The sequence below is a fragment of the Callorhinus ursinus genome, unplaced genomic scaffold (genome assembly GCF_003265705.2).
Source record: "Callorhinus ursinus isolate GAN/ISIS: 27379988/994484 unplaced genomic scaffold, GSC_fseal_2.0 scaffold23, whole genome shotgun sequence".
Lineage (NCBI taxonomy): Eukaryota > Metazoa > Chordata > Mammalia > Carnivora > Otariidae > Callorhinus > Callorhinus ursinus.
Genome location: NW_027397085.1, coordinates 18,991,775 through 19,008,107, shown reverse-complemented (window position 1 = coordinate 19,008,107; position 16,333 = coordinate 18,991,775). Strand labels below are relative to the sequence as shown.

Genomic DNA, 16,333 nt, shown 5'->3' with positions numbered 1-16,333 from the left:
AGAACGAGCTCCTAGCTTCGTTGATCTGTTCTACTGTTCTTTTGGTTTCCTTTACATTGATTTCTGCTCTGATCTTTATTATTTCTCTTCTCCTGCTGGGTTTAGGCTTTATTTGCTGTCTTTTCTCTATCTCCTCTAGGTGTAGGGTTAGGTTGTGTATTTGAGACCTTTCTTGTTTCTTGAGAAAGGCTTGTATTGCTATATACTTACCTCTTAGGACTGCCTTGGCTGCATCCCAAAGTTTTGAACAGTTGTGTTTTCATTTTCATTGGTTTCCATGAATTTTTTTAAATTCTTCTTTAATTTCCTGGTTGACCCATTCATTCTTTAGTAGGATGCTCTTTAGCCTCCATGTATTTGAGTTCTTTCTGACTTTCCCCTTGTGATTGAGTTCCAGTTTCAAAGCATTGTGGTCTGAAAATATGCAGGGAATAATCCCAATCTTTTGGTACCAGTTGAGACCTGATTTGTGACCTAAGATGTGATCTATTCTGGAGAATGTTCCATGGGCACTAGAGAAGAATGTGTATTCCACTGCTTTGGGATGGAATGTTCTGAATATGTCTGTGAAGTCCATTTGGTCTAGTGTGTCATTTAAAGTCTTTATTTCCTTGTTGATCTTTTGCTTAGATGATCTGTCCATTTCAGTGAGGGGGGTGTTAAAGTCCCCCACTATTATTGTATTGCTGTCAATGTGTTTCTTTGCTTTTGTTATTAATTGCCTTATATAATTGGCTGCTCCCATGTTAGGGGCATAGATATTTACAATTGTTAGATCTTCTTGGTGGATAGACCCTTTAAGTAGGATATAGTGTCCTTCCTCATCTCTTATTACAGTCTTTGGTTTAAAATCTAATTTGTCTGATATAAGGATTGCCACCCCAGCTTTCTTTTGGTGTCCATTAGCATGGTAAATGGTTTTCCACCCCTTCACTTTCAATGTGGGGGTGTCTTTGGGTCTAAAATGAGCCTCTTGCAGACAGCATATCGATGGGTCTTGTTTTTTAATCCAATCTGATAGCCTGTGTCTTTTGATTGGGGCATTGAGCCCATTTACATTCGGGGTAACTTTTGAAAGATATGAATTTAGTGCCATTGTATTGCCTGTAAGGTGACTGTTACTGTATATTGTCTGTATTCCTTTCTGGTCTATGCTGCTTTTAGGCTCTCTCTTTGCTTAGAGGACCCCTTTCAATATTTCTTGGAGGGCTGGTTTCGTGTTTACAAATTCCTTTAGTTTTTGTTTGTCCTGGAAGATTTTTATCTCTCCTTCTATTTTCAATAACAGCCTAGCTGGATAGAGTATTCTTGGCTGCATATTTTTCTCGTTTAGTGCTCTGAATATATCATGCCCGTCCTTTCTGGCCCGCCAGGTCTCTGTGGATAGGTCTGTTGCCAATCTAATGTTTCTACCACTGTAGGTTACATATCTCTTCTCCCAAGCTGCTTTCAGGATTTTCTCTTTGTCTCTGAGACTCGTAAGTTTTACTATTAGATGTCGGGGTGTTGACCTATTTTTATCAATTTTGAGAGGGGTTCTCTGTGCCTCCTGCATTTTGATGCCTGTTTCCTTCCCCACATTAGGGAAGTTCTCTGCTATAATTTGCTCCAATATACCTTCTGCCCCTCTCTCTCTCTCTTCTTCTTCTGGGATCCCAAGTATTCTAATGTTGTTTCGTTTTATCGTATCGTTTATCCCTCGAATTCTGCCCTCGTGATCCAGTAGTTGTTTCTCTCTCTTTTTCTCAGCTTATTTTCCATCATTTGGTCTTCTATATCGCTGATTCTCTCTTCTGCCTCATTTATCCTAGCAGTTAGTGCCCCCATTTTTTATTACACCTCATTAATAGCCTTTTTGATTTTGACTTGGTTAGATTTTAGTTCTTTTATTTCTCCAGAAAGGGTTTCTCTAATAACTTCCACGCTTTTTTCAAGCCCAGCTAGTATCTTTAAAGTCATGATTCTGAACTCTAGGTCCGACATCACACTCTTGTCCATATTGAGTAGGTCCCTGGCAGAAGGTACTACCTCTTGTTCTTTTTGTTGAGGTGATTTTTTTTGTCTTGTCATTTTGTCCAGAGAATAGATGAATGAGAGAACAAAATGCTAACAGGTTAACAACGTTCCCAGAAAACATACTCTAATCAAATCAGAAAAGACCTGAAAGCAGGGGGAAAAAAAGGGAAAGAAAGAAAAAAGAAAGAGAGAAAAAAAAGAAAAAGAAAAAGATAAAAACAAACCAAAACAGAACAAAACAAAACAGAATATGATCAAATATGATCAGGCTGGTACATAGATCAGTGCCACACACTAGATTTTGGGTGTATTTTCGTCTGTTAGAAGAAAGTGCCTCCTAAAATTTTAAAGAAAGACATATATGTACAAAATAAGGATTGATACAATGAAGGGATGGAATATGACTGTAAAGATGAAAAGTATAAAAAATTTTAAAAAAGGAATTGATAAGAAGATGTTTGAAAAAAAGAAAGAAGAGGATTAAAAAAAAGGAAAGAAAGGAAAAAAAGGGGGAGAGAATGTGATCAGGCAGGAGACTAGAACAAAGCCATACGCTAGAGATTTACGGTATATTTTGATATGTTAGAAGAAACTGTATCTCAAAATTTTAAAGAGAGAACAACTTATATATATATATGCCAAAACTAAGGGTAACTACTATGAAGGGATAGAATATGACTCTAAAAATGAAAAATAATGTTTTTTTTAAAAAAGGGATTGATAAGATGTTCGTTGAAGAAGGGAAAAAGAAAAATACAAAAAAAAAGTTAAAAAAATTAACTTTGAAAGACTAATGAATCATGGTAAAAAAAAGCCATGAATTCTATGTGCAGTAATTCCCCTAGCGCTGGAGTTCTGCCGTTCTCATTGATCGGTAAACTTGGTCTTGGCTGGTTGTTCCTGCTGATCTTCTGGGGGAGGGGCCTGTTGCCATGGTTCCCAAATGTCTTTGCCGGAGGCGGAATTGCCCCGCCCTTGCCAGGCCGGACTAAGTAATCTGCTGGGGTTTGCCCTTGGGAGCTTTTGTTCCCTGCAAGCTCTCAGTACAGCTTTGGAGGACGACAGTGAAAATGGAGGCCTCCCAATCTCTGCCCCGGAGGAGCCGAGAACTCGCGGCCCTGCTCCTCAGTGCGCCCCCAGAGAAAAGCAGTCAGTCACTCCCGTCTCCCCGGTCTCTGGCTGCACTCCGTGCTCACCCCGCCTGTGACTGAGCGTTTCTATCTCTGGCACACGACCCCCCCTGGAGTCTCCAAACTCAGCAGATCCCTGCGGTGCGCTCCTGTGCCGCCCCTCCCGGGGGAGGAAGGTGAGTTTCCCCGGATCTGCCGCTTGTTGGGTCCCTGCTGGAGAAGCAGTGGCCCGACTGTGCCACGGATCACGGTTTATGACAACCCTGAGCTGAGAGCCCAGGCCTCGGCTCCGTCTCTGCAGCCAGCTTCCCCGCTCCGATACCTGGGAGCTCTGCCGCACTCAGGCACCCCTGGTCTTCCTGTGACCCTGAGGATCCTGAGACCACACTGTCCCACAAGGGTTCCACCCCCCGCTTAGCCACTGGAGCAACGTCCCTCAGCGGAGCTGACTTCTAAAAGTTCCGATTTTGTGCTCCGCGGCTCTATCACTTGCCAGAAGCAGCCGACGGAGGCCCCCTCCCCTGCGGTCTATCCTCCCGAATATCGCCTCGGATTCACTTCTCCGCACGTCCTACCTTCCAGAAAGTGGTCGCTTTTCTGTTCGGAGAGTTGTTGCTATTCTTCTCTTCGATCTCCTGTTGAGTTCGTAGGTGTTCAGAATGGTTTGATCCCTATCCAGCTGAATTCCTGAGACCAGACGAAATCTAGGTCTCCTACTCCTCTGCCATCTTGCTCTGCCCCCCGAGTCCTTACTTTTCTTGTTCCTGAAGTATTTTCGAGCCTCCCAATACCTTGTGGGTGCATTTCCACCAGGTCAGAATGCTAGATTTCTGATCCTTGGGTCGAGGGTTCACACCAAATAAAATGACGACCATTTCCAGAAAGACAGGCATACTGGACTTATGCCCACTGTAAGATAAGCACTATAGATATACTGTATCTTTAGGCGAGAGTTGAGTATCTCTGTCTCAGTCACCTTGTCCTGTGCCTCCCTCTTTCTTCCCCTCACAGCCCTATCTCAAATCTCTTCCCAGTGACAGCTTGTCCTCATCCCTACAGGGCTGCCCCAGAACATCCTCGACCCTCTCTCCTGGCACCTCTGTGCAGGTTGTGGTTTGACCCTGGAGGTCTACACTGGCCAGGGACAGCCTGAGCTGAACTTCAGATAATGAGAAAGTCTCATGTTTGCCTGAGGCATGACAAGCCATTCAACAGAATCTCAAACTAGTTAGTACTCCATCCCAGCTGTGCCCTCACTGTATATTTAGGGCTGCTAAGGAGAGCCAGTCTTGATAGGTCTGCTTCTCTCCCTCATCCTCCTTTAAGGGGCATTACTAAGATTTCTTTCTGACAAAAATTTCTGTGTAATTTTATAAGTATTCAACCACTTCACAAGTTTGCTTAAAACTGTACCAAACTATATTTGAATATGTTTTCAAAAGTCATCTGTGGTAGCTGAACTCCAAAGTGACTGCCATCAATTCCTACCCTCCCTGCAGGTACATGCCACTCTTCTTCCATCAGGAAGTATAATCTAGGCTGGTTGTTACTGCTTTCAGTAACAGAATATGGTAGACGTGACATTGTAACAGCTCTGGGCCCTGGCCTTGAAGGGACTGATAGCTTTCCTTCCTACTCTTGGAGCCCTGAGTGCCATGGAAAAAATCTAGGCCACTTCACTGGGGAGAGACCATGTGGAAGAGCATTAGAGACACCAGACATGTGTGAAGAAGCCCTGCTAAATGTCCAGCCTACTGAAGCCTGCAGATAACTTTAGCCCCTGCCTCCACTTGACTGCATGAGATCAGAAACTAGAACTGCCAAGTTCAGCTCATTCAGCCCACCGAATCATGAATGTCAATAAATTGTTTTAAGTCTCCCAATTTTGGATCAGTCTGTTCCATAGCAACAGATAACTTTTAATCTAGTAATTCTGGGAATCCAGAAAAAATTCTGAAATATGGACCAAGATTCATGAACAAGGATGTTTAGTATATCATTGATGCTCACTATAAAAAAGTAGAAAAAAACAGTACAATAGTCAAGTAAACTGTATATATAATTTATTATGTAGCTATTTAATGCCTAAGAAGAGTTTTTAATATCATAAAATGCTTAAAATGTATGTATCCAAAAAAAAGGAAAGAAAGAAAAGAAACTGAGTTCTCCAAATTATACATACTCTATGATCACATAATAGACATATGTAAAGAGATGACTGAAAGTAAATTGGCCAAAATGTTAGCATTTTTAACTGAGTGGTAGGTATGGGATAATTGTTATTTTCTTCTTTATACTTCTCTGGATTTTCCAAATTTTCTACAATGGACATTTTTTTTTTCTGATCATAAAAGTAACACATGCCTATTTTAAGGTAAAAAAAAAAATTCAAAAGGTCATAAAAATGAAGTGATAGTCAACCCAAGCCCACCTTGTAGAAGATAACTGCTATCAACATTTTGGCATTAACATTTAGGATTTACTTTCTTCTGTACATTTCTATATGTAAATGCATTTTAAAATAGGCAACAATACTGTACATGCTGCCTTATATTCTGATTTTTGTACCTGTTTTATACAAGAAAATAAATCTTAAAACATAAAATCAGTATTATTTTTCTCAGGTCTTCTCATTGCCTTTTTTTTTTTTTAAGATTTTATTTATTTCACAGAGAGAGCACAAGCAGAGGGAGAGAGAGGGAGAAGCAAGGTCCCTGCTCAGCAAGGAGCCCAATGTGGGACTCGATCCCCGGACCCTGGGATCATGACCTGGGCCGAAGGCAGCCGCTTAACTGACTGAGCCACCAGGCATCCCTTCTCATTGCCTTTTTATCACTCTTCTTACATACAGGTTTTCAGAGAGGTGCAGATATACATAAATAATGTAACCACAGGAACATAATATACCATGCCCAAAAATAGCAGTGTAAAAAGTGTGCCATTAAGTAGTAATTTATATATGAGGAAACTGATACTTAGCAACTCAGAGAAAAAGGCTTCTTGGTGCTCCCTTTTCCCTTAGAGTTGCCTTGGAGGACCTTGAACCTGACACTGACCCACAGCAAGTGAGGCCTGTTTAGCAAAGAGGTTACAGGCAGAGCTAATCCCAGCCAGCCTGCCTGAGTTAGAATTCTTCCTCCTCCACCTCAGGCTGGCTCTCTGACCTTGGGCAAATGACTTGACTTCTGTAAACCTTCATTTTCTTATCAAAAAAATAGAGGCAATTCTATTAATGTCCTCAAAGGGATGCTGTAAAGACTGAATTGGGCAATCCATGTGAGGTGCTTAGCATAGTCAGTTATTATCTAGGTGGTGGTGATGTCATTAGTCTTTCTTCCTAGAAAGGGTTGTCACATTTGATCTGGCTTAAACCCCACCAAGACAAGCAGCATTTAATCCTTTCACTATTCTGCCAACATAAAGGAAAAAAAAATCAAGAGACAGAAGACATTACACATTATAAAGTACACATATCATAATAAAATAATGTGCCACAGGGGTGCCTGGGTGGCTCAGTCGGTTAAGCATCTGACTCTTGATTTTGGCTCAGGTCAGGATCTCAGGGTCATGAGATCGAGCCCCTTGTCGGCCTCCTGCCTCAGCATGGAGTCGGCTTGAGACTCTTTCTCTCCTTCTCCCTCTGCCCCTTCCCCACACACACGTGTGTACACACATGAGCACACACAGGCACCCTCTCTCTAAAATAAATAAATAAAATATTTTTTAAAAAAAGAAATGGAAAGAAAGGTTAACATTTAGGTTTTTATACATTTTGTTAGGCATTAAATAGCATAATAGTAATAAGAGGGGATGGGGAGGAAGAGAGCAGCTATAATTTTTGTAGGCTTTCCATATGTCAAGTAGCATACTCAGGGCAGGTAAGAACTAAATGCTTCTTACAAGTATTTTTGCCCCCATTTTACAAATGGGGAAACTGAGGCTTAAGGAAATTAAACAACCTGGCCTAACAACACGCGACTGATAATTGGATCTGAACCCAGTGTATCTGATTCCAAACCTCTGAGCTCACCCACAAGGATACTCTTCCCAACAACTCCATGAAGTAGGCATTAGCTGGGGTGTTACCCAAGGTTAACACCTAAGAATCTTTCCATGCTGGAATTTACAAGATCTTTTCTGTAATAGTCACTCCCTCAAAACCTAGATGTAAGTTCCCTGATCAGAAGCTGATTTCATGGCTGCACATTAAAATTACATAGACAGGATTTTTTTTTTTTTTTGAGAGAAAGAGAGCAGGGAGGAGGGGCACAGGAAGAAGGAGAGAGAGAATTCCCAAGCAGGCTCTACACTCAGCCCAGAGCCCAACAGGTGGTTTGATCTCAAGACCCTGAAATCATGACCTGAGCTGAAATCAAGAGTCAGTCACTTACCCAACTGAGCCATCCAGGCACATCTAGACAGGATTTTAAATACAGCAAACCCTCCCACAGAGATTCTAATGTACTGTGTCTGGGTGGCCCAAGCCCAACTTAGCCCAACTAAGCCAGCATGGAGAAGAACTGCGTTAAATGGTCCCAAGACCACCCACAGCTTCTGAATGGATTCTCAAGTAGTTTCCCCAACCCCTCAGCTCCCCAGGATTCCTACTCCAACCAGCAGCACCTACAGCTCTTGTCCTAGGTTTGCTCTTCTCTCTGTCTCTCTCATTCTCTGCTCTGTCACCAATGACCTTAAGTCACTTCCCTGAATGATCTACCTCCCCCTTCACCCTTCCAAAGTTTCCTAGAAAGCTTTGGTGAAAACATGTTCTATTCTTTTATTCCAGTGAGTTTGGGAAACCACTCTCTCTGTGGTTTCAACAAAAAAGGGGAAAAAGAAAACTAAAAAGAAAAGAAAAGATAAAAGAGAAGAAAAGACAATAAAAGAAAAGAAAAGGAAAGAAAAAGGGATGCTCAAAATCACCATTCACTGTTCCTGGGAACCTATCCTATAAGTGATTTTTAAGAATAAAGAACGGAAAACTTGTCAGACCCCTCCTGCTCCAAAATTGCCTGACAGGAATTTTGCTGGTTTCTTAGGTGTTCTTCCAGATACAGGATCATTCTGTATCTTGGGGACTGCGTGACCTTGAGAAGTAGCTTCTGTTTTCTACAAGTTACATTACAGTCTGTGGAAGACATTTATACATAGTTCTTATTGCTCAAAAAGTGTTCAGGTTTTAAAAATCTCAGACCTTCTAACTGCTAAATGGAAAACCACACTGATTTTGTTCACCAATAAAAACATATTAACATATGGCCCAAAACTAGCGTATCTAGGTTTTTGTTTAAAATGATATACCACTATTATTTTGACTGACTACTCCTTTATCTTATTCTATATGCACATATGGAACACAATTCTGAAAATACTTCTTTTAACCCATTTAAATCTTTATCTTCCCATTTTATTTATCTCCACCTCAAATAGCTCACAGAGGCATAAGTGAATGTAAAACTTTCACTACTTTTCACTGACAAATCCACAAAAAAAGGACTTTTGATTGGGCGCCTGGGTGGCTCAGTTGGTTAAGCGACTGCCTTCAGCTCAGGCCATGATCCTGGAGTCCCAGGATCGAATCCCGCATCAGGCTCCCTGCTCAGCGGGGAGTCTGCTTCTCCCTCTGACCCTCTTCCCTCTTGTGCTCTCTATCTCTCGTTCTCTCTCTCAAATAAATAAATCTTTTAAAAAAAAAAAAGGGACTTTTGAGATGAAGTGACTGTTTTCTCTCCCCATCTTTGACAGTTTAACATCTATGTGGCCACAAGAAAAAGCTTTAAGTAGATCAACCTTCACCTCTGCTTCTAGTGAGAATCAGAAATTAGAATGATGACCTTATCTGAACAACCTGAAACCGATTCCAGCCTCTACAGAAAGCTTTTGCAGTTCTGCATCCCGGAAGAATCTGAGACTTTAAGAAGAACATAAGAACTGAAACCATGATACTGCTGTACAGTCTCCTCTTGAAAGGACTTTGGCTTCACTCATGTGCACCTCATTATTAATTTACCTTTTGCTGCAGAGATGGAAAGAAAAATGCACAAGGACCAAATCTCAAAGAGGCCATATGGGAAAAAAAAGGATAGGGTTTACCATGGTGTTTCTGGAAAGAAGTTCCAAAATGTACAGAATTAAGAACAAATTGTTTCAGCAACACAAGGCTGCTTCTTGTCCAAACTGGTCCTCAAACACGCGCACACACACACACACACACACACACACACACACACGAAAACAAGAGTTTAACAGTGGTTCAAAAAGTTACTAAATTGGGTGCCTGGGTGGCTCAGTCAGTTAAGCATCTGCCTTCGGCTCAGGTCATGATCCCAGGGTCCTGGGATCGAGTCCCACATCGGGCTCCTTGCTCAGCAGGGAGCCTGCTTCTCCTTCTGCCTGCTGCTCCCCCTGCTTGCGCTCTTTCTCTCTCTGACAATTAAATAAATAAAATCTTTAAAAAAAATTTATTAAATTAAGCAAAAGCATCTAAACTGGGATAAGTAGTTACTTAGGGATAACTTACTGCTTTGAAAAACAAAGTGACTCTAAGAATTTTAAAAACGTAATGCATAAATTATATAACATTAACTATAAAAAGTCACTCAAAATCATGTTCACTGTAATTATTATAACTTTTTAGAAAAGACACAATAAAATGAATAAGATATACTCAGTTTTGTTTTTTAAAGATTTTATTTATTTATTTGATAGAGCAAGAGAGCACAAGCAGGGGGAACAGTAGAGGGACAGGGAGAAGCAGGTTCCCCGCCAAGCAGGGAGCCCGATGCGGGGCTCGATCCCAGGACCCCAGGATCATGACCCAAGCCGAAGGCAGACACCTAACCATCTGAGCCACCCAGGCCCCCAAAGATATACTCAGTTTTATAATGATGTGGAATAAATTGAAATCAGAATTAGTTAACAAGGAGGTGGACAAGGTCCATTTTAGTATTTAAATAGACTTGTTTAAAACTTCTCCATGGAGGGGCTCCTAGCTGGCTCTGTCAGTTAAGCATCTGCCTTCGCCTAAGGTCATGATCTCAGGGTCCTGTAATGGAGGGCTCCCTGCTCAGCGGGGAGTCTGCTTCTCCCTCTCCCCCTGCCCCTCCTCCCCCCCTCCTGTTCCCACACTATCTCTAAGAAATAAAATCTTAAAACAAAACAAAAAACTTCTCCATGGATACAGATATATCTATATGTGTGTAAGATACACATACACAATTTTTTTCTGGTGATAATGACGAACAGTTATGTTTAGTTGAAAGCTGTCCAATTGAGCTTTCTAACTATATACTAGTGACAGTATCTTTTTAATAGAACAAGTGTTACCTGGGCAGTGAATATATAGCCCATTTTAATTTTTTTCTGTTTTCTTATGTTAAAAACTCAATACATGCTATTTTAAAATTAAATATCATTACCCATTCTATTATCAAAAAAATTGGGGAAGGGGGCAAAGTCATCACATTAAAGTTAGAGCTGGTTTACAAAAACATGATTTAAGACATCTTCTAGGAATCCAGATTTTTTTCCCATTTACATATTTATTTCACTGCCCAGTCACATCCAGATTTTAGTTTTGTATTATATTCTAGTAAAAAAAAAAATTCTGAAAAAAAACCACCTCAAGACCTACCAGAATAGACAGTTTTTATTTTATTTTGTTTTGTTTCCAAGGCTAACAAGTTATCACATGGTCTTATTTTAAATAGAGCCAAGGGAGTGTCGGCGGGGGGATATGGGTTGGGGAAGGATCTACATTTTCATAAACTGTACTCAGATTTTGAGTATAGTATGCTGTTCCTCACAACTATGGGTACTTTTATATTTCCTTGTTCCTCACAAAGTATAATTGTTTCATGTTTTCCATTGTCCAGCCCCCAAAAACCTTGACTGAAGAACCAGCAGTCTGTGCCGGGTTTGAATTCATCATTAGCACCCAGGGTAACCTCAGTCCACAGAATGTAAGAAGACAAGTGAGGCAATGTTTGTGGAGTCCAGCGGCTGAACCCGATCCACAACAGAAGAAATGCCCCAATTGTCCTTCCTAAGCAAAAATTGCCATGATTCCCCATAAACAAGCAGTTGTCCGTTGACTGTTATAAATAGACTTTAATATACAACCAGCTGTCTGAGAAAGAGTTTATAGCTGTTGACCAAAGACACAGTAGGGAAGAGAAATGGGAGGTTTCCACATAGCAGGAGAATGGCTTGTATACAGTGAGTGAGGGTGCACACAGATCCCCCATTTAAAATGTTAGCATGCCTGAATTCGAGCTAAAATTAGGGGATAGCACAATGGGCTTCATGTGGGAGTCTTTTCAATAGAGACTGTATTTTTCTCTGATGGGCACCCTTGAATTCGGGATTGTGAAATAAGTAGGAGTTACCATCAGACATCCTATAAAGTGCTGGTCAAAGGAGATATTTCAGAAGATATATAGCAAGATGAACCAGTTTGGCTGTGATAAGAACTAACTTCTGCCCCTATCTCTTCCCCATTTCCTGTACTGCTTTTCTTTATCTTTGCCAAAATGACTGTCCTTCTTTGCCTTCTTTCCCAATCTCCCCAGATAACAACTGTGAAAGTGTTCTGAACAGTTTATTTTAACCAGGCCCAATCCCTGGGGCAAGATGCAGTCTCAAAAATCTGATGGGCTATGACAGAGAACAAGGCCCAGAGCAGCCAGCCAGGGCACATGCCTCTGTACTGTAGCAGGATCCCACCCACGGCTGCTCTGAGTTCTGATCAGCCAGCCAGAGATAAGAGGATGTGGCTGAGGCTGAAGGCAGATGTGGTACTGTTGCAAAGCTCAGTAAAACTAAGCAAGGAAGGACAAATGTGCCTCAGAGAAATATGGAAATAGAAGGGTGGGGACAGCAGACAGACACAGGAAAGAATCTAGCAGAATCTAGAAGGAAAGACTTAACAGAATGTTTAACAGAATGTTTCTCCCTCCTGTAAAATAAGTAGGAATGAAGAAAGAAAAGGATATTTTAATACAAAATAGTACAGTGTGTATATTTTTAAATGTACATTTTTCCAAATGAATTCCTAGTTTGATCTCCACCCTCTAAAAAATTTTAAAGGGATCATAAATTTTTAAAAATCACTTAGATAAAAAAATAAGACTATCATGACTGCTTTTGAACTGTCACCCAACCTATGATCCCAGCTTACCCTGAAAGTGACATGGGTGAGAAAGTTTATGTTTAGTTTAAACTGTATATATTTTTTCCTTCTGGTTGAGGCACATGTAATTTAACACCAGGTCTTATTTAATAATTACAAGGTCTATTTTAAAGATTGAAAAACTTTAAACTGAGTAGGCAAGAGAATGCACCCTTAGAGATGTATACCCTGAAGATCTGAAATATTTGATATCTCATACTACAAACTTGTAAGTGATTACCCTTTCCTTGGAAACTGCCATTCCTGTTTCCTTTCATAAAACAGCACCTCCCTCAGAGTGTTGTAATAGAGCTAAGTGAGTGGGAGAGTGCCTTGCCCACGGCACCCAGTAGTGTAATATAGAACAAATTAATGGGCTTTAAAACTTGCCACTGCTTTTTTTTCCACGGTAACTTTGAGCTTTAGTATTCAGACACAAGTGCATGTCAGCTTACAGCTAGATGAATCTTCACGAACTGAACATACCCATGGGACCACCACCCAGATTAAAAACATTCCCAAAACCTACAGAGCTCCCTTCATACTCCCCTATGGCCACTATTGCCCCACCTGTCAACTAACAGTAACCACTATCGTAACAATATCAGTTTTGTTTTTAAGATATGTATTTTTAATTGTGGTAAATAGACAAAATAAAATTTACCATCCTAACCATTTTTAAGTGTACAGCTCTGTGGCATTACGTATGTTCACACTGATGTGTACCATTATCAGCTTCCACCTGCAGAACTCTTCATCATCCTAAGCTGAAACTCTATACTAATTAAACAGTCTCTACCCACTCTGCCCAGGCCTTGTCAACCACCATTATGTTTTCTATGTCTATGAATTTGACTATTCTAGGTACCTCATATAAGTGGAATAATATATTATTTATGTTAGTGTTGCCTAAGAGATACATATCTAACATAAGAGACCACAACTCTGGCACTATGGTTAAAGAACTTATTAATGATAATTAAAAAGGTGCTATAGGGGTGCCTGGGTGGCTCAGATGGTTAAGCGTCTGCCTTCAGCTCAGGTCATGATCCCAGGGTCCTGGGATCGAGCCCTGCATCGGGCTCCCTGCTTGGCGGGGAGCCTGCTTCTCCCTCTCCCTCTACTGTTGCCCCTGCTTGTGCTCTCTCGCTCTCTCTACCAAATAAATAAATAAAATCTTTAAAAAAAAAAAAAAGCTGCTATAATTAAGCTAAGCAGTCATTAGTCAGAAAGCTCCTTAAACGACAAGGAGAAACTTAACCCTTCTATGAGACCAAAGGCCCAACCCTCAACCAAGGGTCAGTGTCCAGCAACATCCTCCACACCGAGATTCCCAGGCTCTCAACTGACACTGACTAGTAGCTAACGCCTTAGTGTCCTGCATCCAAGCTAGCCCATGACAGAGTACTCCAAAGAGGATGGGAATGCTAGATGGTGAGGAACTGACGTTCCAAGGCCCAGGTCAGCTTTGGGCCAGCCCCAGGCCTATGATACAAAGAAGGACAAGAACAGGGGAATAGGTTGGATCCCAATCAGACACCTATTCAACAATTCAAGTTTTACCCTCACCCCAAGGGCAAACACACACCCATTCCAGCTCCTCTTTTCCCACCTGAGTGACCTTGAAGGTGGTACTAAGCCTGGCCAATACACAATCTAGAGCACAGCAATATTCAGACATTCAGGCAGAACAGGCCCCCCCGTGAGGAGGATGACGGGATCAGCGCTAGAGGGGCCTCCACCATATCAAAGACAAGTGTCCAAGGAGACGTTACTCCCATAAATCCATCCATCTTTGAGAAACAGAAACCAAATTTCACCCTCCCTCCCAAGAGCTCTCACCACGATGAGGACTAATCCCAGCGCCTCACTGGAGTCCTGAGACTCGAGCGGCTGTGGCGCCAGTGGGACCTTCCAGAGTATCTCCAAAGCAGGCACACTTTTCTATCAGCGATGTGTCCAGGTGGTACACACATCTTGTGTTTGTCATCCTAGACCATCAAGGAGAAAAGTCCGACTTCAGGGACGACAGACTGACCCGGAGGAGCCAGGAGCAGGTAGGAGCGGCCCTTGAAGGAACAAAGGACGGGAGGGTGGACACTGTCATAGCCACAGCCCATACTTAGGGGCATCAGTAGACGAGGTGGTCATTTACATCTCAGACCCCCACCAGTCCCATGAAACGCTACCAGGAAGCTTCTGGACCATTCCTTCCCTGACAGGGACCAGAGCAGCAGCTACATACTAGTGGACCTGAGGGTAAAGCCACGTCATCTGGCAAAAAAAATCTCATTCACATAGGACGGCAGAATCCAGCTGAGAGAATCCAACGGCTCTACCCAGCAAAAATGCACGACCGAAAACCCAGAGCCCATTGCTCAACGCCCACCTCAATTGGGTGGCGCTGCGTCAGGCACGGCTGCGCAGTGGCGACGCTGCGTGCTGCCCGAGGAGGCGGCATGCGCATGCGCAGCTGCTGCGGTAGAAAGCCTTGTGTAGGACCCGGGGCTGCGCGAAGAGAGCGACGTGGGCGTCCGGCGCTCCTCGCTTCTCGCCTGGGTTCCTGCGGGCAGCGGGTCTACTTCCTCAAAGGGAGGTAGGAGGCTTTCTATTCAGAATATCCTGAGTGTTGCCTGGATGGAAAACCCATTTCACAAGAAAAGGTTGAAACCAAGAAAGCCCTCATGAGCCAGTGTGCGAAACCAGTGCTCAACGTCTGCTACAGGCCAGCTTGTGACCAGGGCAGCCCCGTTGAAGTCCTTCGGTTGCTCCACCTTGGAAGAGCCTACCATGCATCCAAGTGTGAGTTCTTGGCCAACCGGCACATCACAGTCCTCCTGAATGTGTCACAGCGGACCTTGGAATCCTGCATGACTCACCTGCAGTACAAATGGAACCCGTGTAAGACAGTCACATGGCTGACGTTAGCTCCCACTTTCAAGAAGCAACAGGCTTCACTGACTATGTCAGGGAAAGGCGAAGCAAGGTCCTGGTCCCCTGTGAGGCTGGGCTCTCCCATTCACACACCATCTGCATAGCTTACCTAATGAAGACCAAGCAGTTCTGCCTGAAGGATGCCGTCGGTTACATCAAACAGAGGAGGAGCGTGGTCTTGCCCAACTTCGGCTTCGTGGGCCAGCAGCTCCTGCGGTATGAGTCTGAGATCCTGCCTTCCACACCCACCCCCCCGGCTCTCTCCTGCCAAGGAGAGGCAGCCAGCTCTTCATTCATAGCCCATTTGCAGACAGTGAGCCCTAATATGCAGGGTTCCTACTGCGCATTCCCTACCTCAGTGCTGGTTCCAGTGCCTATGTGTGCGACAGTCTCCGAGCTCAGCAGGAACCCCACAGCCACAGCCACATCTGCAAAAACTGGGATAGGGGAATTAGCCCAATCCCAACAACTGTGATTTTATTTTTCAGACTCAGACATTTCATACAATACTGAAAACCTCACTATTTCCCACTGTGAGTGATAGTGAGTAGTCACCAGGCCTGCAAACGAACTTCAGACCAACCTTAGGGATGGGTTTTTGGGACTGAAGGAAGGTCAAGCTGTTATGAGAGCACAGCATGTGCTGACTACTGTCCAGACTCGGTGCCTTCTCAGGACTGCACTTCTCTGTACACCGATTAGTTCACCTTTTCATTTCAAGCTTAAGGCAATAGATAACCTGTAGCAAAATGGAAAAAAAAGCAGTTGCTAGATCAAGAGAAAAAGCAGTTATGAAGCCAGTTCATTTCAAAGGAAACACAATTTCCACCTTTAACTTTGGCAATCTCAGAATCTGTCTCCATTGCTTCAGGGCATAAGCTTTTCATCATCCAGTCAGGAAAATAACCCCACAGGGTTTGTAGGGACGCAGTCTGTATGCTGATTTGAAACCTCAGATGTTTTTGAGACTCCTTCATGAGTGCAATGGAGGCAATTGGTTGAAGTAGTGAGATGTTGACCTTTCTGGGTGTCCTGTCCCCTGTGGGTTCTTCCCTGACTTTGGACTTTGCACTATTCTTATTCA

At 42.7% G+C, this 16,333-nt stretch overlaps 1 pseudogene; it reads left to right on the top strand.

The window, feature by feature from the left end:
• Nucleotides 1-11,803: 11,803 nt before the first annotated feature.
• Nucleotides 11,804-15,724, top strand: LOC112839437 (dual specificity protein phosphatase 5 pseudogene; annotated as a pseudogene).
• The last annotated feature ends 609 nt before the right edge of the window (nt 15,725-16,333 follow it).